The sequence below is a fragment of the Pleurodeles waltl genome, chromosome 9 (genome assembly GCF_031143425.1).
Source record: "Pleurodeles waltl isolate 20211129_DDA chromosome 9, aPleWal1.hap1.20221129, whole genome shotgun sequence".
Taxonomy (NCBI): domain Eukaryota; kingdom Metazoa; phylum Chordata; class Amphibia; order Caudata; family Salamandridae; genus Pleurodeles; species Pleurodeles waltl.
Window position 1 is genome coordinate 189,865,290 of NC_090448.1, and position 26,170 is coordinate 189,891,459.

Below are 26,170 nucleotides of genomic sequence, written 5' to 3' on the forward strand. Positions count from 1 at the left end.
TAGTCTTCTTGCTACTTTGTTGCGGTTTTGCAGGCGTTCTGGAGCAGTTAGTGGTTGATCCTTGGCAGAAGTCGAAGAGGGAGATGCAGAGGAACTCTAGTGAGCTCTTGCATTCATTATCTGAAGAGAAACCCACAGGAGAGACCCTAAATAGTCCTCAGAGGAGGATTGGCCGCCTAACCAGGTAAGCACCTATCAGGAGGGGTCTCTGACGTTACCTGCTGGCACTGGCCACTCAGAGGCCTCCATTGTGCCCTCACACCTCTGTATTCAAGATGGCAGAGGTCTGGGGCACACTGGAGGAGTTCTGGGCACCACCCCTGGGGTGGTGATGGACAGGGGAGAGGTCACTCCCCTTTCCTTTGTCCAGTTTCGCGCCAGAGCAGGGGCTGCCTTGGATCCAGCTCCTGTGTTCCAGGGACCACGCTCGTCAAGAGGAGCGTACTAAAGGCATGTGTGGAAATGGCACGCATGTTTCTATCATGCCACCCCCTACCCAACCTAAGGCTCAAAAGTACCCCACCCCTAATACTTAAACTACCCCAACACCTCCAACCAGCCCCTAAAAACAAAAGTACCCCAACACCGCCTCCCACCCTGAGCCCTAAAAACTTCCCCAACCCCCACATGTCCTAAAAACAACTGACCGCCCACCCACCCCTAAAAACAAAACAACCCTGACCCCCGCACCCCATCCCCTAAAAAGAAAATTACACTGATCACTGAACTCCGACCCCTAACAAACAAAACTACCCGACCCCCCACTCAGCCCCTAACAACACAACTACCCCGACCCCACCACCCACACATAAAAACAAAAATATCCTGGCACCCCCACCCACTCTGAGCCCTAAAAACTTCCCTGACCCCCCATCTGCCCTAAAAACAACTGCCCGCCACTCCTAAAAACAAAAGTACCCCAATCCCCCACCCACCAATAAAAACCAAACTATCCCAATCCCCCACCCCGTCCCTAAAAACAAAACTACCCCGACACCCCCACCCACCCTGAGTCCTAAACCCTTCCCCGACGCACCCTATTAACCCCTTTGCTGCCAGGCCTTTCCCCCTCAGGTGCCAGGCCTTTTTTTGGCTATATGGGGCAGGGCGTACTTAGGCCCTCATAACTTTTTGTCCACATATGCTACCAACGTCAAATTTTCGTCCCTTGTTTACAACATCCTTGGGATTCTAGAGGTACCCAGTCTCTGTGAGTTCCCCTGAAGTAGATCAAGAAATTTGCCAAAATACAGTAAAATGTTTTTTTTTTTTAAACACAATGGAAAAAAGGTCTTCAGAAGAAGGCTTGTGGTTTTTTCCCTGAAATTGGCATCAACAAAGGGTTTGCAGTGCTAAAATCACCAGCTTTCAGGAACAGGAAGACTGGAATCAGAAAACCCAATTTTTCAACACAATTTTGGCATTTTACTGGGACATACCCCATTTTCCCGATTTTTTGTGCTTTCAGCCTCCTTCCAGTCAGTAACAGAAATGGGTGTGAAACCAATGCAGGATCCCAGAAACCTAAACATTTCTGACAAGTAGACAAAATTCTTAATTCAGCAATGGGTAATTAGTTGTAGATCCTACACGGGTTTCCTACAGAAAATAACAACTGAAAAAAATAATATTGATATTAAGGTGACAAAAACAACAATTTTTGTCTACGTTTTTACTCTGTAACTTTTTCCTGCAATGGCAGATTGTTTAAAACAATATACCGTTACGTCTGCTGGACTCCTCTGGTTGCGGGGATATATAGGGCTTGTAGGTTCATCAAGAACCCTAGGTACCCAGAGCAAATAAATGAGCTGCACCTTGCATTGGGTTTTCATTCTATCCTGGGTATACAACAATTAATTTGCTGAAATATAAAGAGTGAAAAATAGGTATCAAGAAAACCTTTGTATTCCCAAAATAGGCACAAGATAAGGTGTTGAAGAGCAGTGGTTATTTCCACATCTCTGAATTCTGGGGTGCCCATACTTGCATGCGAATTACAGGGCACTTCTCAAATAGATGTCTTTTTTACATACTATCTTATATTTGGAAGGAAAAAATGTAGAGAAAGACATCTCTTCCGATTAAAATGGTACCTCACTTGTGTGGGTAGGCCTAGCACCCACGACAGGAAGAACCCCAAAACACAACGTGGACACATCGAATTTTCCATAATTTTCGCAAAGTGCCTACTTGTTGATTTTGGCCTCTAGCTCAGCCACCACCTAGGGAAACCTACCAAACCTGTGCATTTTAAAAAAAACTAAAGACCTAGGGGAATCAAAGGTGGGGTGACTCGTGGGGCTCTCACCAGGTTCTGTTACCCAGAACCCTTTGCGAACCTCAAAATGTGGCTGAAAAAACACTTTTTCCTCACATTTCGGTGACAGAAAGTTCTGAAATCTGAGAGGAGCCACAAATTTCCTTCCACCCAGTGTTCCCCCAAGTCTCCAGATTAAAATGGTACCTCACTTGAGTGGGTAGGCCTAGTGCCCGTGACAGGAAATGCCCCAAAACACAAAGTGGACACATCACATTTTCTCAAAGAAAACAGAGGTGTTTTTTGCAAAGTGCCTACTTGTGGATTTCGGCCTCTAGCTCAGCCGCCACCTAGGGAAACCTACCAAACCTGTGTATTTTTGAAAACTAGAGACCTAGGGGAATCAAAGGTGGGGTGACTTGTGGGGCTCTCACCAGGTTCTGTTACCCAGAATCCTTTGCGAACCTCAAAATGTGGCTGAAAAAACACTTTTCCCTCACATTTCGGTGACAGAAAGTTCTGGAATCTGAGAGGAGCCACAAATTTCCTTCCACCCAGCGTTCCCCCACGTCTCCCGATAAAAATGGTTCCTCACTTGTGTGGGTAGGCCTAGTGCCCGCGGCAGGAAATGCCCAAAACACATAGTGGACACATCATATCTACTCAAAGAAAACAGAGGTGTTTCTTGCAAAGTGCCTACCTGTGGATTTTGGCCTCTAGCTCAGTCGCCACCTAGGGAAGCCTACCAAACATATGCATTTCTGAAAACTAGAGACCTAGGGGAATCAAAGATGGGGTGACTTGTGGGGCTCTCGCCAGGTTCTGTTACCCAGAAACCTTTGCAAATCTCAAAATGTGGCTAAAAAAAAAACTTTTTCCTCACATTTCGGTGACAGAAAGTTCTGAAATCTGAGAGGAGCCACAAATTTCCATCCACCCAGTGTTCCCCCAAGTCTCCCGATAAAAATGGTACCTCACTTGAGTGGGTAGGCCTAGTGCCCGTGACAGGAAATGCCCCAAAACACAAAGTGGACACATCACATTTTCTCAAAGAAAACAGAGGTGTTTTTTGCAAAGTGCCTACTTGTCGATTTTGACCTCTAGCTCAGCCGCCACCTAGGGAAACCTACCAAACCTGTGCATTTTTGAAAACTAGAGACCTAGGGGAATCAAAGGTGGGGTGACTTGTGGGGCTCTCACCAGGTTCTGTTACCCAGAATCCTTTACAAATCTCAAAATGTGGCTAAAAAATGCTTTTTCCTCACATTTCGGTGACAGAAAGTTCTGGAATCTGAGAGGAGCCACAAATTTCCTTCCACCCAGCATTCCACCAAGTCTCTCAATAGAAATGGTACCTCACTTGAGTGGGTAGGCCTAGTGCCTGTGACAGGAAATGCCCCAAAACACAAAGTGGACACATCACATTTTCTCAACGAAAACTGAGGTGTTTTTTGCAAAATGCCTACCTGTGGATTTTGCGCTCTAGCTCAGCCGCCACCTAATAAAACCTACCAAACCTGTACATTTTTTAAAACTAGAGACCTAGGGGAAACAAAGATGGGGTGACTTGTGGGGCTCTCACCAGGTTCTGTTACCCAGAAACCTTTGCAAATCTCAAAATGTGGCTAAAAAAACACTTTTTCCTCACATTTCGGTGACAGAAAGTTCTGGAATCTGAGAGGAGCCACAAATTTCCTTCCACCCAGTGTTCCCCAAAGTCTCCCGATAAAAATTGTACCTCACTTGAGTGGGTAAGCCTAGTGTCCGTGACAGGAAATGCCCCAAAACACTAAGTGGACACATCACATTTTCTCAAAGAAAACAGAGGTGTTTTTTGCAAAGTGCCTACTTGTGGATTTTGGCCTCTAGCTCAGCCGCCACCTAGGGAAACCTACCAAACCTGTGCATTTTTTAAAACTAGAGACCTAGGGGAATCAAAGGTGGGGTGACTCGTGGGGCTCTCACCAGGTTCTGTTACCCAGAATCCTTTGCGAACCTCAAAATGAGGCTGAAAAAACACTTTTTCCTCACATTTCGGTGACAGAAAGTTCTGGAATCTGAGAGGAGCCACAAATTTCCTTCCACCCAGCATTCCCATAAGTCTCCCGATAAAAATGATACCTCACTTCTGTGTGTAGGCCTAGTGCCCGCAACAGGAAATGCCCCAAAACACAAAGTGGACACACCACATTTTCTCAAAGAAAACAGAGGTGTTTTTTGCAAAGTGCCTACCTGTGGATTTTGCACTCTAGCTCAGCCGCCACCTAAGAAAATCTACCAAACCTGTACATTTTTAAAAACTAGAGACCTAGGGGAATCCATGATGGAGTGACTTGTGGGGCTCTCACCAGGTTCTGTTACCCAGAAACCTTTGCAAATCTCAAAATGTGGCTAAAAAAAACACATTTTCCTCACATTTCGGTGACAGAAAGTTCTGAAATCTGAGAAGAGCCATAAATTTCCTTCCACCCAGTGTTCCCCCAAGTCTCCCGATAAAAATGGTACCTCACTTGAGTGGGTAGGCCTAGTGCCCATGACAGGAAATGCCCCAAAACACAAAGTGGACACGTCACATTTTCTCAAAGAAAACAGAGGTGTTTTTCACAAAGTGCCTACTTGTGGATTTTGGCCTCTAGCTCAGCCGCCACCTAGGGAAACCTATCAAACCTGCATATTTTTGAAAACTAGACAACTAGGGAAATCCAAGATGGGGTGACTTGTTGGGCTCTCACCAGATTCTGTTACCCAGAACCCTTTGCAAACCTCAAAATGTGGCTAAAAAAACACTTTTTCCTCACATTTCGGTGACAGAAAGTTCTGGAATCTGAGAGGAGCCACAAATTTCCTTCCACCCAGCGTTCCCCCAAGTCTCCTGATAAAAATGGTACCTCACTTGTGTGGGTAGGCCCAGTCCCCGCGACAGGAAATGCCCCAAAACACATAGTGGACACATCACATTTTCTCAAAGAAAACAGAGGTGTTTTTTGCAAAGTGCCTACCTGTGGATTTTGCACTCTAGCTCAGCCGCCACCTAAGAAAACCTACCAAACCTGTACATTTTTAAAAACTAGAGACCTAGGGGAATCAAAGATGGAGTGACTTGTGGGGCTCTCACCAGGTTCTGTTACCCAGAAACCTTTGCAAATCTCAAAATGTGGATAAAAAAAACACATTTTCCTCACATTTCGGTTACAGAAAGTTCTGAAATCTGAGAAGAGCCACAAATTTCCTTCCACCCAGTGTTCCCCCAAGTCTCCCGATAAAAATGGTACCTCACTTGAGTGGGTAGGCCTAGTGCCCATGACAGGAAATGCCCCAAAACACAAAGTGGACACATCACATTTTCTCAAAGAAAACAGAGGTGTTTTTCGCAAAGTGCCTACTTGTGGATTTTGGCCTCTAGCTCAGCCGCCACCTAGGGAAACCTACCAAACCTGCATATTTTTGAAAACTAGACACCTATGGAAATCCAAGATGGGGTGACTTGTTGGGCTCTCACCAGATTATGTTACCCAGAACCCTTTGCAAACCTCAAAATGTGGCTAAAAAAACACTTTTTCCTCACATTTCGGTGACAGAAAGTTCTGGAATCTGAGAGGAGCCACAAATTTCCTTCCACCCAGCGTTCCCCCAAGTCTCCTGATAAAAATGGTACCTCACTTGTGTGGGTAGGCCCAGTCCCCGCAACAGGAAATGCCCCAAAACACATAGTGGACACATAACATTTTCTCAAAGAAAACAGAGGTGTTTCTTGCAAAGTGCCTACCTGTGGATATTGGCCTCTAGCTCAGTCGCCACCTAGGGAAACCTACCAAACCTATGCATTTCTGAAAACTAGAGACCTAGGGAAATCCAAGATGGGGTGTCTTGTTGGGCTCTCACCAGAATCTGTTACCCAGAACCCTTTGCAAACCTCAAAATGTGGCTAAAAAAACACTTTTTCCTCACATTTCGGTGACAGAAAGTTCTGGAATCTGAGAGGAGCCACAAATTTTCTTCCACCCAGTGTTCCCCCAAGTCTCCTGATAAAAATGGTACCTCACTTGTGTGGGTAGGCCTTCTGCTCGCAACAGGAAATGCCCCAAAACACTATCTGGACACACCAAAATTACAAATAGAAAACTACCTTTTTTAGCAGGGGGCACCTGCGTTTTTGGTCCTGGGCTCAGCAGCCATCTAGGGAAACCTGCCAAACCCAGACATTTCTGAAAACTAGACACCCGGGGGATTCAAGGGAGGTGTGACTTGCGTGGATCCCCCAATGTTTTCTTACCCAGATTCCTCAGCAAACCTCAAATTTAGCTAAACAATCACATTTTTCCCACATTTCTGTGTGGGATCACTGCACCGGAACAAATTTCCCCTTAGTCTCCCGGTAAAAATTGTACCTCACTTGTGTGGTGGGCCCCTGGGGGCAGAAATGGCCTAAACACAATTTGGCCCCCCAGGGTGCGACCCTTGCCTAAGGGATCGCTTTCTGCACACAAAAGAAAAAAAAAATCCCTGGTATCTAATGGGCATTTCTGCCTCCCTGGGGGGAGATCGGCCTAATCATATTAGGCCGATCTGCCCCCGGGGTGGCAGAAATGGCCTAAACACAATTTGGCCCCCCAGGGAGCGACCCTTGCCTAAGGGGTCGCCCCCTGCACATATAACCAAACAAAAAAAAATCCCCTGGTGTCTAGTGGGCGTTTCTGCCCCCCTGGGGGCAGATCGGCCTAATTGTATTATGCCGATCTGCCCCCAGGGGGGCAGAAAGGGCCTAAAAATAATAAGGCCCCCTAGGGAGCGACCCTTGCCCAAGGGGCCGTTCCCTTTATTAGAAAACACACAAAAACATTCCCTGGTGTCTAAAGAGCATTTCTGCCCCCCAACCCTGCCCCTAAAACCCAAACTACCCCGATAGCCCCACCCACCCCTAAACAAAAAACTAACACGACCCCCCACCCCTAAAAACAAAACTACCTGGATTCCCTCACCCCGCCCCTGAAAACAAAACTACCCTGACCCCATCATCCCACCCCTAAAAACATAACTACCCCAACACCTCCACCCACCCTGTGACATAAACCTTCCCCGACCTACCCTAAAAACAACCAAGCCCCACCCAGCCCCTAAAAACCAAAGTACCCTGATCCCCCACCCCACCCTTAAAAATCTAACTACCCGGATCCCCCGCCTCAAGGCCTTAATCCACCCCACCCCTAAAAACTACACCCCAACATCACATACCCGACCAAACTACTCTGATACCCCACCCCTGCCCCTAAATACCAAACAACCCGATCCCCCCACCCCATCCCTAAAAAACAAACTACCCCAAACCCCCACCCTTGCCCCAAGCCTTTAATCCACCCATCCATGAAAACAACCCACAACCCTGCCCCAACCCCACTTACCTGACCAAACTACCCCATCACCACCAGGCTCCTACAAACCAAACTACCTCAAGCCGCCACGCTGTCCTTAAAAACCAAACTAACCTGATCCCCCAACCTTGCACCTAAAAACCAAACTATCCCACCCCCACCCCTACTCCAAGCCTTTAATCCACCCCACCCCTAAAAACTACCCCTAATACTTACCTGACCAAACTACACCGATCCCTCGCCCCGCCCCACCCCTAAAAAACAAACTACCCCGATCACCACACTCCGCCCCTAAAAACAAAACTACCCTGACCCCCCACTCCCACCCCAAGCCCTTAATCCACCCCACCCCTAAAAACTACTCCAAACACTGTCCCAACCTCACTTACCTGACCACGCCCTCTCCTGAGCCACTCTGCCCTTTTCTCTGTCTTAAACACGCTTAGGCGTAGTTCAGCACATGCTTGGTTAAGGCAGAGAAAAAGTCTGTCTGTGTTCTGGCAAGCGTAGTTATGCTTGCATTGTATGTATCATCGTTGTTCCAGAGTTGTTGTTCAAGACATTTCCCTTGCACAATGCCTGCTGGGAGTTGTATTGCTATCTGTCCCTGTAATACACACACCATACACAGATGTTGTGCCCCCAGGTGAAACTACTTCACATGTGAAATGCCGCACAAGGGTATTGGACAGCTGGACAGAGCGGTGGTGAGTGGAGTGACAGTGGCAAAATGGGATCAGTGAACATGCATGCCAATACATTTGAGTGCCATTTGTATTGTTGTGACTTACCCAACTTGACTCCCCCAGGTATTCCTGTCAAGCCCTCAGGATGCATAATGGGCAAGATCTTCTCCTACCATGACGTGAGCTGTACAGGAGGAGGTGGGGGTCTTCTGGACATGCAGTTGGTACTTGATGAAATGGAACGTATCTTCCCACTGAGGTTATTCCACCTCTTCTTGATGTTGTCTCTTGTGCATGGGTAGCTGCCTACAGAATTCACTCTGTCAACTATGTTTTACAACATTTCTATTTGCCTTGCAAATGTGGTCTGCTGGACTTGGGCTCCAAATGGATGTGGCTCTACTCTAATGATTTCATCCTCCATGACTCTTAACTCACCATCTATGAAACAGGGATGTTTCTGTGGTGACATGGGGGTGGTAAATAAGGGACAATATCAGAAAATAAATTTCAGTGGTGTGCAATGAGGGGGTGAAGATGAGCAAAATTGGGGTGTGGGTGCTATTATATGTGGTGGGGGTGTTGTGAGGGTGTGGGATGTGTGCCCAGTAAAAGATGGGTTGGTGCCTATTCTGAGGTTCTGTATTTTAAAATGATGCTCCGTCTTCTGTGTGTGCCATTATAGATGCAGAAAACTCTGCTGTGTGAAGAGGTGTGTTTTATAGTGTAATTTGTAGGTGTGTTGAGTGTGTGAGTGTGTGACCGCTGTCCACCGTATTTTGCACCGCCATAATTAGACTGCCATAGTATGACCGCCATGCCAGTTTGTGACTTGTAATAGGTTCAGTGATAGGTTAACCTCCCTAGTCTAGGTGATGCTGGGATTTTGGCTGTCTTGTGGCAGGCCCAGATGTGTGACTCTTGATACGGTGGTCTGTGACACCACCATCATAGCGGTCTTTTGGCAGCTGTCACCATGGCAATCTGGTGGTTTGACCGCCAAACTCGTAATGAAGCCCTTAGTGTGGTTGGTTACTTATGTAATAAACAACAAATTAATGAAACATTGTAAAGTCAAACCACACCACCACACATTAAAATGTAATTAAGAATCAGGCAGTACAACATGCAGCTATAGCTCTTTGTTTTATCTCCATCTGTTTTAAAGGGGATACCTGTGTTAGTCACTGAGACGTGTATGGGTAAATTGAAAATTCCTTAAAAGAACCTATTGTGGAAAGGAGGGTCAGCGTAAATGAAATAATCATTATGAAAATGAAAAATACTACAGTGATTTGTCTGCAGTGCACCACAGACACGGTGTCCAGCAGGAAATGGAATTATTATACACCTAAAAAAAAACAAATGTTGTTGTGCGGCTGTGCACCTTTGGTGGATGGATGAATGCAGGAATAGTTAAGGATGTGGATGGTTGGATGAATCATGGCAAAATGCATAATTAAATAAAATGAAATAAAACATTTAAAAAGGAAAACAAAATCTAAAAAATAAGGAAAACTGAAAGTAAATTTAGAATAAAAACAAGAAATAAAAAAATATTTAAAAAATAAAATATAAAATTAAAATAAACAAATGATTAATAATTAATGATGTTTGTATGGAACTCTATGGCAAAGACAAACTGGCTGGATGCATAAAATGGCTAACACTCAATAGTAAAACAACAACAAGAAACAATGAGGCATGGTAATCAAAGAAGCCTATGGCTTGGGAGCGGCACTGGCTGGGTGAATCCTAGTACTGGGCTTACTTGCTAGATGGCCCTTTGGAAATCTAGGCCACATAGTAAATTAATATTACAAATGTTACAAACATGTAGAAAAGGACAAGTACTGAGCTTTGCAACAATTTTCCTTTGCAAAAGATTAGGTCTTGGTTGAGTGCTCGGAGTTGCTTTACACGGAACTCTGCGGAGTGGCTGAAAAAACTCTGCCACGCTATGCGTTCGCATTGCGATTGATGTCAAATGCAATATGAAGTACATACTCGCGTTCAAAATCGCATGCCATCTTGTTTTTTGCTCTGTTTATGGTGCTGGGCCTTCAACTTTAATCTGTCCCCAGTCTTCGAAATCCTCCACCCCACACTTGATCTATTCCTATTTTTTTATTTATTGTGTCGGTGTGTCTGTTTGTGTCTCATTCCTTTTGCGGTGCTTTAATTTCTTTTTAGTGTTTTTTGTAACTTTTGTTATTTTTCTTCTATTTTTTCCTTTCTTTTCCTCCTGTTTCTTTTCTCCTACCCCAGTACCCCACCCAGCACGATGGCAGAGAAGCAGGGCAACAGCGTCCACCTGCCTTATGGGTGGTGGCACCATCAAAGGGTGAAGCCTCCACTGATCTTCAGCAAGAAGGAGGTGGCAGCACTGGATTTTCATGTGCAGCACCACCTCCCCTCAGACCTGGTTACACCCTGCAAAAGCGTCAGCAGTGCTGGGTTAGGGTGTGCCAGTTGGTCAGGGTAGCAACTCAGGTCCAGTGCACTACCCAGCAACTGACCCACCACTATGCACATATCATTGACCACACGTAGGACCTGCTTGACCTGCTGGGTGTCAAGATCCCCGGGCTTGGTGAGTATTATATTTTTATTGTGTTCTACAGTGTTAAAAAAAAATTCTGAATAGCATGTGGCTTTCACTCAGGGGTAAGTTAGGTTTAGTTTAGATTAAGAATGTAATTTATTATGTGATCCAGTTAGTGTTAGGCAGGTGCTTGTCGCCACATCATCATACTCATAGGTAGGCACTCACTGTGAATGATTATTTAAGGAGCATTGCAGCGCATACTCCTCTGTCCTCCTGTCTCTAAAGTGAATTAATAAGATCAGTAAGTGAGCGTTCTCTGTGACTTTATGTAACTTAAACAGTCCCAAGCAATTTCACAGTGATGCAAGTATGCATGCATTGCGAAAAAGGGAGACTTAGTTGGTCCATAAAAAGGCTTGTGAAATAAGAATAGAAAGAAAAATCAATTAATTGCAAATGCAATGCATTAGTTCCAAATGTAGTTTTTGTTTGGAAAAGGGAATTTAGGAGAATAGCCAACTCAAGATAGTTGATCATACTACTATACTACCACAGGCGATCTGATTTAAGTAGGTTATTGCACTGGCCTGTTATATAACAATTTTGTGGAGATTAACGGTACCACTAATGTATTTATTTTTTATCTTCTTTCGAATCTTACATCAGCACCCAAGGGTAAGAACAGGGACACTGCACCAGCGGGTCCTGCAGGAACTGGGGAGGTGCCGACCACCAGCGCTGATACTGAAGGCTCTCCTCATCCCAGTAAGTCATTTTATTTAATATTATTACTATTATTTCCCTAACGTTTACCTCTCCCTGCTTTTATACTACTTTTGATTTTGCCTTGTGTAGTTTTTGATACTGTTTTCCTTTTTTCAAACTCCCCTATCCAAGTTTTGGTTAATTCCTGCTATCCCTGCATTGTCTTTTTTTCTGTCTGTTTTTGTATTCCACCCCTTAGTTGCTCTTCAATGACTCCAAGTCATCATTAATCAAAGACTATAGCTTTGCCCCTCTATTACACAAAGCTTTTTGTTGGCTTGACCACTTGACTTTTGTAACATTCCAACAAAATGTCCAGAGTGATATTTTTGATAGAAGATAGTGCAGTGCTAACCAAACCGTTGTGGTTGCATTTTTTTAATTTAAAAAATTAAGAATGGTATCGGGCATCTTAAAACTGTATACTATTTTTTATAGCCACACCAACCACCAGTGGAGGAGTCGTTTCAAGTTTGACTGCTGCAGTAGCAGATGGAGCAGGGGGAAATGTGGTGGCAGGGATGGGTGCTGGTAAGTCACATTGCTTGCTTATTGGCAATTACTCTTACTCACTAGCTACAAGGGTGTTTTTGTGATTGGATTCATGAACCCCCTATATTACAGCTCCAGCAGTGATTGGGTTTCTTCTGGCCTCTTCTATCTGCAACTCTGCAAAAGCATGGAAACGTGAAAGGAGGGAAGGTTAAAAGAAAGGGTGCGTGAAAAATGTGAAAGGATGAATGGATGGATGAAAAAGGATGTGTGGATGAGTATTGGTATTGGGTAAATGGATGGACAGGTGAAAGGATGATTGAAAGAAACGGTGGAATGTGTGTGTACTGAATGAATAGAGAAAGGATTGTTAAATTAGATGAAAGACTGAATGAGAGAAAGTAAAGCTTAAATCGAAAACGAAAGGACAACGGAATAATTGCTTCGATGAATAAAGAAGAGAGCTCTCTTTCTGTAGAGAGATCAGTGCTGCCCCTCTATTTTTCTACAGCAAAAGCTCTACCTACCTGCTTAATCCATCTGTCTTAATCTGCAGTAGAGTAAGTGAAGTTTCTTTACTTTCTTACTACCAGTGAATTGATTTTTTGGAAAGAATTTGTGATGGTGGGAGAGACCAGTGAGTAAAGTGGTGTTAGTAAGTGCCTGATTTGATTTCAAGTTTGGCATAGGGGAAACTCAATGACAAACAATCTATATAGTCCATTCCTTTCCATGTAGTGTAGTGCATCATTACAGCAGACAGGATAAAAAATATATCCAGGTTTATATACATCACATGTGTGACGTATCTTATTTATTTATTCATCTGCCTATTTGGAATCAGGGTAGAAACTAAGGGCCAGATGTACCAAGAATGCCTTTTGTGATTCGGAAATAGCGATTTTTAAGAAATCGCTACTTCTGAATCGCAAAATGCAATGTATCACATTTGCGATTCGGTAAAAGCGATTTCTTAAAAATCGCAAATGCTATTACCGAATCTCAAATTGCGATACCGGCCCCATTTGCACCTTTGAGCCTGTAGGCCCATATCTGTGAATTTTTTTTTCACTTCCAAAATTGGGATTTCTTAACTAGAAATCACAATTTTGGAAATGCAAAACCCCTAAGGCCCACTCTGCTGCACCCCAAAATAATTTTTTGCAACATGTAAGGTGCACACATGCCAAAAGGGCATGTGTGCTTTACATGTAAATTTTAAAAATGCATTTTAAATGCATTTTTAAAATTTGCACATGGTTACCACCAAGTTCAACTTGGTGGTAAATAGTCATTCCTAAATGCCCAAATCGCATTTAGGAATTGCTTCTTACATGTGCTTTGAAATCGCAAATAAGGAATCCTTATTTGGTGGTATCGTCACATTGGAATTAGGCATTTGCACTTGTCAGTTTTTTAGTCAATGATCTTCTAGGGCAGCCCTGCTAGATGATGTAAAAATAGGATAGGCAATGACATGTGAGAGAGGCAGGCATCATCTCCAATGTCCGTAGGGTATATTGGGGCTTCTTCAGAGCACACAGGTCCAACTCCAATCCGGGCTTATGTATGACTATAAAATCAATGGTGGGGCAGCATAAATCGAAGAAAAGAAAGAGAAAAAGAAGCTGAACCAGAAATAATTCAAATGTTTTATTGTGGCACTGGCATACTCAATCTGGGAAGTTGGGTTCATCCTCAAACGTTGATGGTTCTCCCAGAAGCTGATCAGTTAATATGCTTGATTCTGACCAATCATCTTCTTCCTCTTCCTGTGGTGTTTCGGGAATGGTGTAATTAGGTGGTATAAAATGCTGGTTCATTTTGATCATGGTCAATCTCTTCATGTTTTGAGGTGACAGACTGGTCCTTCTCGCAGCGACAGCTGCACAAGCTGTACTGAACACACATTCAACAGACACACTGGCTGCAGGAGAAGCCAGAAACTTTATTACCGGCTTGCAGAGCTCTGGACATTAGTCATCTTCCCATACCAATACTTCAATGGGTTGTCATCCACATACACCTTTTTCAGGTCATCCACATACTCCTGGAACATCCACTGTATGGTCATTTCTGTTCCGACCTTTCTCGACCGCCTTTTCCTTCAACTTTGCACTGGACTTAAGACCTGCCACTTGAAACCAAGCCAATGCAGAGGGTGGGTCTGATTCTTCTATTTCTGTTTTTGCCGGTTTTCTTGTTGGTGGGGTTGTCGGATGTGAGACAAGACTGCCCTCTCTGGAAGTTGAAGGCTGCACCACAGAACTGAGGAGTGGGATTGTAAGCCATTCTTCTTCCAGTTGTCCTACGTGCTCACCAATCCACCTCTTGCAATGTGAAACATCCCCTTCAGAAAAATGAATGATAGCGGAAATATTTTTTTGGAGCATGGATCAAGTAGCCTGGCACGGATATACTCCTTGGATGGGGTGATGTCATTTTGTAGTCTTGCATTACAAGTCAAGCAACTGCTTAGGCTATTAACCAGGGCATGCACTTCTGGATTTTCATTTGCACGGCTGAATGCAAACCCTTTAGACACCTTCTTTAGCTGCTCCTGTAGCAGATTGAATAAGGGCATAGCTTATTGTACTGTCCCATTGTACTGTCCTCTTTGCTAACTTCCTGTGTGAAAACCTCAAAAGGGAGCAGCAGCTGTGTGAGGCATTTGACTAGGCCGCAGTTATGCGCATTCATGGCCATAGCTTTCCCAATTGCATCAGTTCCTATTTGAATGACATAGTAATTGATCTGGTTGTACTACTCAAACCGATGTAACAGCATAAAATAGAGTTCTAATGTATTGGCACCTCCTTTATCAGGGCTTTAACTGGTACTCTGTTATCAGGCTAAATAATCTGCAACTGTGTTTGGGCTTTAAAAGAATGGCTGAAGTGAGTGCAGATGTGTCTGCATGTGGTCAGTATGTTGCTATGTCTTCTTTTTTAAGAAGGTCTAGCACAATCAGGTTGATACAGTGTGCCAAACACAGGACCCTGAAATAGCCACTGTCTGCCATAGCTTTGACTATGTAACTGCCATTGTTCGTGGAAACAAATCCAACTCAAAGACCTCTGGGTTGCAGGGATTCAGACACCTTATATTAAATTCCTTCAAGATGTTTGCATCTGTGTGCGATTTCACCATGGCAAACATGGCTACAGTTGCATGTCGCTGAACACTCTTAGACATTTCTTCAGAGCCAAGTCCTGTAGATAGCTTTTGCTTTACCCCAAGACAAGAGATCCAGTGTGCAGTGATGCACATGTAATCAGTCACCTAAAAACGGGTCCACATGTCTTTCATCAGGTGGAGAGTGTTGACAGCATTTTGCTGCAAAGGTTTTGTCCCACCAATTGTAGCACATTGCGATGCAGTGCTGGATCCGCAGCTCTGGAAAAAAAGGGCCAGATTGGAATCTTAAATTTTGGGCAGAGGACTGCCACAAACTCTAAGAATCCCACTCCTTCCACAAAAGTGAAAGGGAGGAGGTCCAGCGCTACCTTTTTGGCCAACTTCCCATTGTACAAACGTACCATTGGGTGGTTGCGGTTATAGGGCCCCTTCTGCCTAAACATGGCCATTATTGTATACTGGATTTTCTTCTTTTGTGTGGCCACTGACACAGGCGACTTTTGAGCTGTAGGTGGTGGTAGACTCAATGTACGTCATGGGGGTGCAGTCCCCACATGCTGTGGTGTCTCCATCTGACTCTGAGTCTTCCTATGCCAGTATGAGGTTGCTGAGGTGGGTGATTCAGGTGCACTGCTGAGGACAAGGCTGCTTTGAATGAGGATGTCACCCTCTTCTTCATCACGTTCCACCATGATTTGAACAGCTGTAGCTGATGTTTCCTGGCTGTCCTCACCTTCACCACCACATTGAGCTTTTTTTTTTTTCAGGTGATCATCTCACCGGATTGCATGCTGTTTTTTTCATATAGGTGGTCTGGCCTCCAGTAACATAATGTGAACCAGGCTTGCATAAGTGCTTGGAGAGGATGGTGGAATAATACCCTTCCTTTTTCTTGCTGCAGATCTGGGAGCCATTGATTCTAAAAGTAGAGGTTCTTGCTCAGCAGGAAGCTCGACCTCTTATTCTGCTACAACTTTGGGAATTTCTTGCTGCAACTGATGTCTACTTTGCTCTGTTTCCTGAAACAATTGGGTCCCTAATGAGATCTGAAATGGCATAACTAATAACACTGTCCTTTGTGAGGATGTGAGTTATAGTTACTTTAGGACAAGCGTTATAGTTACTTGAGATAATTATAACTGGTGAAGTTCAGTTGTTTTGTTCAAGACATTGGGCCAAATATATCAAAATTAGAAATAGTGATTACCTAATTGCGATTCTCTGTGAATCGCAATTAGATAATCACTATCCTAATGTATGAAACTCTATGAGTTTCATTTAGCGTTTCGGAGTCAGCAGAACACCATGTCCGTGATTGCTTTTAAATAAAGCTATTTTTTTATAATGCAACCCATTTTCACTAAAGGGACGCTTTAAAAAAAAAAAATTGAAAAGTTTTCTTTGAATTTTTCGAGAGTAGGCGGTGGCCTGTGGTACCACTGCCTTCTCTCACAAAAACATTTGTGCTTCCATTCACAAATGGGAAGGGGCGCCCTTCCTATTTGTGAATGGGTTACGAGCAAACAGAAGTAGTTGGCAAAATGTGAATATTTTGTGACCACTTTGTTTTTTCTCAGTGAAAATATATATATATATATATATATATATATATATTGAATCGTCTCAACAATGTTGTGGGACACCTTTAATTTCACAATGTGGGGTTTTGTTTCTGCATTACAAAATCAATATTCCTCAGGACCATGAATTTTTCTTCCTCCAGATGGGTGAGAGCACTAATACTTTTTCCTGCTTAGGTCCACAATAACTTGCATGGCATTCCCGGGCAGGAAAAACGACCACCTTAATAAGGGGTAACTTTCCAAACCATAGTTGCTAGCATCCCTGTGGCAGATGAGCTGTCAGACAAAGGTTTGTTAATCCAGCTGAGGGTCTTGCAGCACAAATCAGCTGGTGTTCCAACCAGTAAATGAGGAGTAGGAACCGCCATTTTGGAGCACTTGAACGTCTGATCTACAGTGATTTTCCAATTATATCAAACTCTCAATGGCCCCTTAACGCTTCTTCAAAATGTTTAGGGCCATATTTATATTTTTCGACGCACAACTGCGCTAACGCAGTTGTGCGTCAAAAAATCTAACGCCGGCTAACGCCATTCTGAAGCGCCATGCGGGCGCCATATTTATTCAATGATGTTAGCCGGCGTTAGCCGGCGGAGCTGCCTGGTGTGCGTAAAAAAAAATGACGTACACCAGGCAGCGCCGGCGTAGGGGAATATGGAGCTTGGGCGCCAAAAAATGGGGCAAGTCTGGCTGAGGCGAAATTTTTGCTTCAACCCGATTTGCGCCATTTTTTATGACTCCCAACCCCCATTGAAATGACTCCTGTCTTAGCAAAGGCAGGAGTCATGCCCCCTTACCCAATGGCCATGCCCAGGGGACTTCTGTCCCCAGGGCATGGTCATTGGGCATAGTGGCATGTATGCCACAAAAAAAAAAAAAATACTTACCTGAACTTACCTTATGTTCCCTGGGATGGGTCCCTCCATCCTTAGGCGTCCTCCTGGGGTGGGCAAGGGTGACAGGGGGGTCCCTGGGGGCATGGGATGGCACCTCTGGGCTCCTTCCGAGCCCACAGGTCCCTTAACGCCTGCCCTGACCAGGCGCTAAAAAACGACACAAAAGCGGCTGGACGTCATTTTTTTTGACCGGCCCACTCCCGGGCGTCATTTTTGCCCGGGAGTGTAAATACGGCGCACATGCCTCGGAGTCACTTTTTTAGACGGGAACGCCTACCTTGCATATCATTAACGCAAAGTAGGTGTCCACGCTAAAAAATGACGCAAAGTCCATGGACTTTGGCGCTAGACGCGTCTAACGCCAGAGTATAAATATGGAGTTCGTTTTGCGTTGAATTTGCGTAAAAAAAACAGACGCAAATCTGGCGCAAATTGAGTATAAATATGGCCCTTAATTTTTTCTTCCTTTGGAATTGCAGACAAAGTCTGGGACTGCAACAAACGTGTAGTCTGCTGTGGAATTAGCATGGTCTTGACAGCTTTGCAAGAAAATACCCTAAAAGTAATTAACTCATGCATGAGAGTAGATGCTGACTGCCAGACAATTTTCAAATTGTCCGTTATCTGCGTTCGATAAGATTTTTTCACAGGAGTCATACTTTGGCTGGCATTCGATCTACACAATATATAGTAATCTTGTGAAGAGGTTTTCAATCTGACCTGTATTTTTAAAGCTATGTAAAAATGAAACCTTTAATTCATTTTACTGTGTCTCCAAAAATCGTAAACATATTGAAGCAGGTCATAAAGCAAACTTGGGTGCTAGGCTCGCATGTTTTCATGAACGAGTTTATAAAAACTGACACGTGACAAAGAGGGAGATGCACAAAAATCACAATGGTGGAAATAGTGTCATTTGTTCTTGCATCTTTCCGGAAAGAGTAATATTATTTTGACACAAACATTCATTCCCACTGTCAAGCTTCTATTATTAAAATGATCTCACTGAATCCGGCCGTCAGCTATACAAAACCTTTAGGTTAAAGTTAAGAGAGACATTTCTGCATATTATGTACAAAACTTATTTTAGAAGTTTATTTGCCTGGTGAAATATTTGAAGCTGAGATGTCGGTTTCACGGCTGAATAAATCATTTTAGGAACAAGACAGACATACACAGGAAGTCAGTGAAAGGTCAACGAATGCAGTTCTTTTTTTTTTGGTCCTCTGGACATAGAGTGCATTGTATTTTTCTGTGATTAGGATTTAACTAAGAAGCTGAGAGTAATTTAAAAATTACTTGTCTGAAAAATGTTATTTGTCTAAATGTTTTTCATTAACACATCGTTGCGTTTTTATTATTGTTGTGCAATCTAGGCATGACAACTTTATCTAATTTATCATAATTTGTGGCAATGCAGTGCAAGGCAATTTTAATTTGTTAGCAACTATTACATGAAATCATGTCTTTACACACAAAGTAGTGAGAACTCAAACAGTTACTGACACATATTCTATTTTCCCTCATCTACCACTGGGGAATGCTGGCATACATTTGCATGTTCATGTTTGGTTCATCTTCTCTTCATAGGTCTGTTGGTTGCTGCAAGCTATAGAGGCACCAGTTACTCACCTTGACCCAGAGGGCGAGGTTGTATTACAAAACCACGCATGTTATACAACTCCCCCACGTAATAGCTAAACTGCTCTGACCCCGCACATGCCCTGAGCCCTAAAAAAAACTATCCCAACCCCCCACCCCTAAAAACTAAAGTAACCTGACCCCCTCACCAACCCTAAACTCAAAAAAAAAATACCCTGACCCACACTCCTGCTCCATAAAACTAAACTAACCCGGCACACCTATCCCGCACTTAGCCCTAAAAAAAAACTATCCCAATCCACCACCCACCCCTAAAAAGTGAACTAGCCCAACACCCCCAACCATTGTAAGCCCTAAATCCACCCCGTCACTCAAAACTACCCACCAAGCCTGCCCCAACCCCACTTACCTCACCACATACTAACCTGATCCTTCCTCCTCTTCTCTCCTCCCTCCTCCCACCTTTCCTTAAACCTTCCCCTGCCTCTTTGAAAATAAACTACTCCGCCGCCACCCTAAGACCTAAATAACCAAATCCCCCCACTCCTGCCCCTAAAAAAAGAAAATTAGTCCAGCCCCCACCTTAAGCCCTAAAGAAGAATAAAAATTCCCAACCCCCCAACTCCACCCCTTAAAAAAAGTCCACCAAATTAGGTGCCTTGCTGTCCTGTGAGGTGTTCCAAGGCTAAAGGTCTCAAAATGTACTTCATTCTTTGGCAAATCAATAAATCAAGGAATGTCTAAAGCGCACTACTCACCCGTGAGGGTCTCAAGGTGCTGAAGGGGGCACTGCTACTGCTCGTATAGCTATTTATTGGGTGGGGCACTGCTACTGCTCAAACAGCCAGGTCTTGAGAAGTCTCCTGAAGGTAAGGAGGTCCTTGGTCTGATGCAGGTGGGTCGGAAGAGTGTTCCACATCTTGGCGGCGAGGTGCGAGAATGATCTGCCGCCGGTTGTAGTTCTGCGGATGCATGGGACAGTTGCGAGTGTGATTTTGGGGAGCAGAGCTGTCAGGTCGGGGTGTAGAAGAAGAGCAGTCTGTTGAGGTATTCTGGTCCGGTATTGTGCAGTGCTTTGTGAGCATGGATGAGGAGTTTGACGGTGATTCTCTTGTTGATGGAGAGCCAGTGCAGGTCTCAGGGGGCCTGTGATGTGGCAGTGGCAGGGGATGTTCAGGATGAGGCATCCGGAGGCGTCTGGATGCGTTGCAGCCTTTTCTGGAGATTGGCTGTGGTTCCTGTGTAGAGTGCATTGCGTAGTCCAGTTTGCTGCTTACAAAGGCTTGGGTAACTGTTCTTCTGGTTTCCATGGGGATCCATTTGTAGATCTTACGGAGCAAGCGGGGGGTGTTGAAGTAGGAGGAGGAGATGGTGTTGACTTGCTGGGACATGGATAGTGAGGAGTCCAGGATGAATCGTAGGTTGCGAGCACAGTTGGTGGGGGTCAGAGAGAATCCAATAGTGGCAGGCCACCAGGAGTCACCCCATGTGGAGGGGGTGGAGCCGAAGATGAGGACCTCCATCTTGTCAGAGTTGAGTTTGAGGCAGCTGTTCTTCATCCGTTCGGCAATGACCTTTGTTCCTTTGTGGAGGTTGGTCTTGGCGGAGTCCTTGGTGAGGGAGAGGATCAGCTGGGTGTTGTCGGCGTACAAGAAGATGTTGAGGTTGTGAGAGGGGCGATGTTAGCGAGCGGAGCCATGTAGATGTTGAAGAGGGTCGGGCTGAGGGACGAACCCTGAGGTAGTCCGCAGATGATTTTGGTGGCTTCCTCAGAGCAATGGAGAGAGGCACACTCTTTGAGTTCTGCTGGTGAGAAAGGAGGTGACCCAGTCCAGGGCTCTGTCACGGATTCCTGCATTGCAGAAGCGTGTGCGTAGGGTGTGGTGGCAGACGGTGTTGAACACGGCTGAGAGGTTCATGAGGATGAGTGCTGCGGTTTCACTGTTGTCCAGTATGGTTCTGATGAAGTCGGTGGCGGCGATGAGGGCAGTTTTTGTGCTGTGGTTGCTGCAGAATCTGGATTGGGAAGGGTCCAGAGTGCTGTTCTCCTCGAGGAAGTGGGTCAGTTGTCTGTTGACAGCCTTCTTGATGACCTTGGCTGGGAAGGAGAGCAGGGAGATAGGCCAGAAGTTCTTGAGATCCTTTGGGTCCGCATAGGGTGTTTTGAGGACGTTGTTGATCTCAGCATGTTTCCAGCTCTCCAGGAAGGTGGTGGGCTTGAAGGAGCTGTTGATGATCTTCCGGAGCTGGAGTGCGATGATGGAGCATCCTATGTTGAGGATGTGGTGGGGGCAGGGGTCGGATGGTGAGCCAGAGTGGATGGTGTTCATGATTTCGATGGTGTTGTTGTCGTTGACGGGGGTCCAGGAGCAGGAGGCTGGTTGGTGGTGAGTGTGTGGTGTTGGTGGTTGCCCGGGAGGCTGAGCGCTGAAGCTGTTGTGTATGTCTATGATTTTGCAGTGGAAGTAAGAGGCTAGGGAGTTGCAGAGGTCTTGTGAAGGAGAGATGTCGTTGGAGCTGGGGTTGGAGAGTTCCTTCAAGATGTTGAAGAGTTCCTTGTGGCTGTGTGCGTTGTTGTTGATGCATTCTTTGAAGGCGGTTCTCTTGGCGGTTGGGATGAGTTGGTGGAGTCTGCGGATGGCGTTTTTGAAGGCTGTGTGGTTTCCAGTGTCTGATCTTGGCGCAACTTTTTTTCCAGTCATCAGCATGTCTGCTTAGATTTGTGGAGGTCGGTAGTAAAGCAGAAGGCCTTTCTGTCAGTGCGTCTGTTGGAGGGCAGCTGGTCAGTGCCGGTGGTGTTGATGGGTGGGTTCGGGGAGAGGGTAGTGATTAGTTGGTTTTTGGTCACCTTGTTCCATCTGCAGTGGGGAATCTGCCGTTGTGGGTCATGGTGTGTTGTGGGTTTCTTGAAGGAGAATTGGATGCAGTGGTGATCTGTCCAGTGGAGTTTGGTGGTGTGGCTGAAGGAGACGTGTTTTCTGGCGGAGAAAATAGGGTTGAGTGTGTGTCTTGCGGAGTGGGTCGGTGTTGTGACGAGCTGTTTGAGGCCGAGGTTAGAGAGGTTGTCGAGCAGGGTGGTGGTGTTGTTGCCGTTGGTGTTCTCGAGGTGAAAGTTTAAGTTCCAGAGGAGTCAGTAGTCAATGAATGCGAGAGCATGCATCCTGATGATGTTGGTGATGGAGTCGCTGAACTGGTGTCGGGGTCCAGAGTTCCTGTAGACAAGGGTGTCTCAGAGGGTGGTGCTATGGTTGGGGTGGATCTGGAAGTGCAGGTGTTCGGCGGTGCTGAAGATGTCTTCGGTGCTGGTCATGATCCTAAGGGTGTTCTTATGAATGATGAAGATGGCTCCTCCTGGTTTGTTGGAGCGGTCCCTGCTGGTGATCTTGTAGCCTTCAGGGATTGCTATGGGGTTCATCCAGGTCTCGGTCAGCCCTTAGAGTCACTATGGGGTTCTGTGTCAGGATTTTCAGGTTCAGTCCTACTCACCCATGCAGGAGGGCAGCACATAGCCAGTCAGCACAGTAAGGCAGTAGTCCAGCTGAGTGCAGTACAGCAGGGTGCCAGTCCTTCTGTAGCCCAACAGTCCTTCTTCCAGGCATAGTAACTACAGGAGGTTTGGAGCCCTTTGTGTGGCGGCAGTTCACAGCCTATTCAAGTATATTTGGGGCTGTGCCAGCTACTCCCTCCTACCCTGCCATTGATAGCCCATCCAGGCACACCTAAACTCCATACTATGTGTGGCTGTTTAGGGGTAATACACAAAGCTCAGCTGTTAGCTACACCCAGTCATGTGACCCAGGTAGGCTCTACAGGCACTATGGGGCAGATTTATGAAAAGTGTTGCTGCACCTAGTGCAGAGAGACTTTTCTTGGGTCCCTCAGAACCCCCCTAATGCCACCATGTGTGTGCTATATTTAAAATGCGGTACAACATGGCGGTAGTCAGGGTTAATAGTGTCATCATTTTTTACACTAGTCTGGCACATTGCAGGATTAGCATCAAACATTTTGACACTGATCCTGCAAAGCACCTGTAGGCACCTTGAAAACAATAGGAGCCTCTTTTTAATGCCTGCTTTTAGCAAGCATAAAAATGCTAATAAAAATGATGCAAAGAAATCTCTTAGATTTCTTTGTGCCATTTGTTTGGTGCCCCTAGCGCCAGAATTGCGCCTTACATACACTATGCTTGGCGCAAGCATAATGTGGCGCAGGGAATTACAAAGTGGCACAATGCAAGCATTCCACCACTTTGTAAATATGGCAGGCATTTCTGACCTTCCAATGCCACATTAGTGTCAAATAGATTATGCTAATAGGGCATTGGAATGGCGCTAGGCGCTCGTACGTCTGGGGCTAAATGGCTAAGGTAGGAAAATGCCAACTTCCCAAAAGAAGAATTTACAAACTTGTAATTAAAAATACAACTTCAGGTTAGGTGTGAGAAAACTGGGCTGATGCAGAAGGCCCCTAACCTTTTGCCTCCATTTTTCACTGTTAGCTGGTGTTTTCTTGATTCTGATGGTGCCCTGCTTACTGCTAACTCGTCCCAGGGCCTGTGCTGTGTGTAAAAGTTGTATGCAAATTAGGGTAATTATAATTGGCTGTGTCAACCTACCTGTAAGCCCTCAGTATATGGTAGGGCATGTAGATTTTGGGACCCCAACATAGGTGGTGCAACCAGAGGTGCACTGCTGAGGTGCCCACAGTCGTTTTAAAGATAGGCCTGCCTTGCTGGCTACTTTTAAACTAAAGTTACATGAAACATACAAAGTCTTAAACCACCTTATATTCACATATAAGCCAAACCTAAGGTGTGCCCTAGGAGCTTTGAGGGTTGGGTGCAGTATAACTATAATCAGGGACCTTATAAAATATGTTTGTAAAGCCCTGGTGAGGAAAAATAACCACATTTATTTTTTTCCTCATTGTAGTGAATAGGCTCCATAGGCTAAGATAAGGAGACTTTATTTTAATTATTATCGTCTCTAGGGGAGCTAGACCTGTCAAGTTTAGTATCAAATTTAATGTTATAATAAATACAACAACTTGCCACTGTTGAATTTAATATAACGTTCACATTGAAAGAGTATTAAAACTCTTCCAAAAAGTTATCAGTTTCAGCTCTGTAGTGGCCTTCCCTGATTGGCCAGCCTCCTTCAGCCTGGCTAGGCTGCCTTGATGAGGTGTGAAGTGGCCAGGGTTGAACACAAAGGACCCAGACAACCAGGTACCCCCGTGATTAGATTAGGAGAGTGCAGTAGAAGAGTGCGTTAAGGATTTTTAGCCACACCAGTGGGTGAGCTCAGCCAGACCTAACCTCCCAAATTCAGTTTTGCCATTTTGGACTTTTAAGGAATGTTGCTCCCTGGGATTTGGTTTTGCCACACTTCCCAGGAAGTGGTCATCCAAGAAGGTAATGACCTGCCTGTGATTGGACAGTTGTACCCCCCCCCCTGCTTTTCAACCCTGGAGCAAAGATACATTTGGCAGAGCTGCACTCACACCTCAAATCCCTACAGGGAACAATGACAGAAGGAAAATAACTGCCCTAGCGGAACCATAACCTGCGCCTGGACCCTGCACTCTGAAGGACTGCACCAGTTGCGCACTTGGGCTTCACCACTAAAATGACTTTGCCTGTCTTCAACTGGTTCAAGAAGGGACTCCCTGTTTGGTACAGGTGACAAATAGCTAATCAGAGTCCCCTGCATCAAAACCTGAAGGAACTGACCAGCTGGCCCCCCAAAGACCTTTAGCCAGCTTGGGTGGTCCCACTCTAAGTGCTTCATCCTGTATTTCTAAAGTAATTTTTAATCCAGTTCTGGATGCTGATTCTGGCACGCCCACTTGTAGCATTCTGCCTGCTTCAGGGAATTTATTGTCCTGGAATGTGGCAGGCATCAAGAGTAAACTGTTTGACTATGAGTGGGGGGCTTATGTCGAATCTTATTCCATCTGCATGTTTCAGGAAACCTGGGCAACGGATTGTGTGTATAGACAAGGTTACTGTTCTTTTACTAAAAAGGCAATTCAATCTCCTAGGGGAAGGGCGACCGGGGGCCTATGTACTTGGGTCAAGCTGTCTGGGATGGGCAGGGTAGAAGAAATTGCTGTTGAATCCTGTGACATTTTAGTCATAGCAATACGACCAAACTCTGGTACTCCTGTGTTATGCATTAATATCTATAACAGACCAGGCCCTTCTAACCAACAGTCTGACACTATCCATCTGCGGCATAATCTTCAATCTGATCTCCATCCTAAATACCGTGTCATCATCGCAGGCGACCTTAATGTCCAAATTGAACTTGACTCAGCCTTTGTTGAGTCCACTCAGGCTGAAGATGACGTGTGGAATGTTCCCCCGCTTCCAATCCAATCTATGCCACCCATTTCCTCCCCCAGGGCGTCACAGATAATAGACCTCACACTTACATTTGGCCTTCGTTTTGGAAATGGTCGATTTCCAAACGACAAACCTGCTAGGCCCACCTTTTTTAGAGGATGCTACAGCAGTTTTCTGGATTACGTTATTTTAGATCTACGAGTTTGGCATCTTATAATAAATGTAGAGGTGGGACTTCCCCGTACTAGTTACCATGCCCCTCTACAAATTGCATATAATGCAGCTCTAGTTTCAGAGCACGATCTGCCTACTGCTTCGGTTGATCCTAACGATCTGTTGGAATTGTCCACTAACAGGTGTGTGGTAAAGTGGCCCTCGTTTTTAAATCTATTCTGCTGTCCTGTCACCAGCTCTTTGATGACGTCACTGCATTATCTTCCTCAGAAATTATGTCTTCCCATGTAGCTTTTTTTGCGGAACTC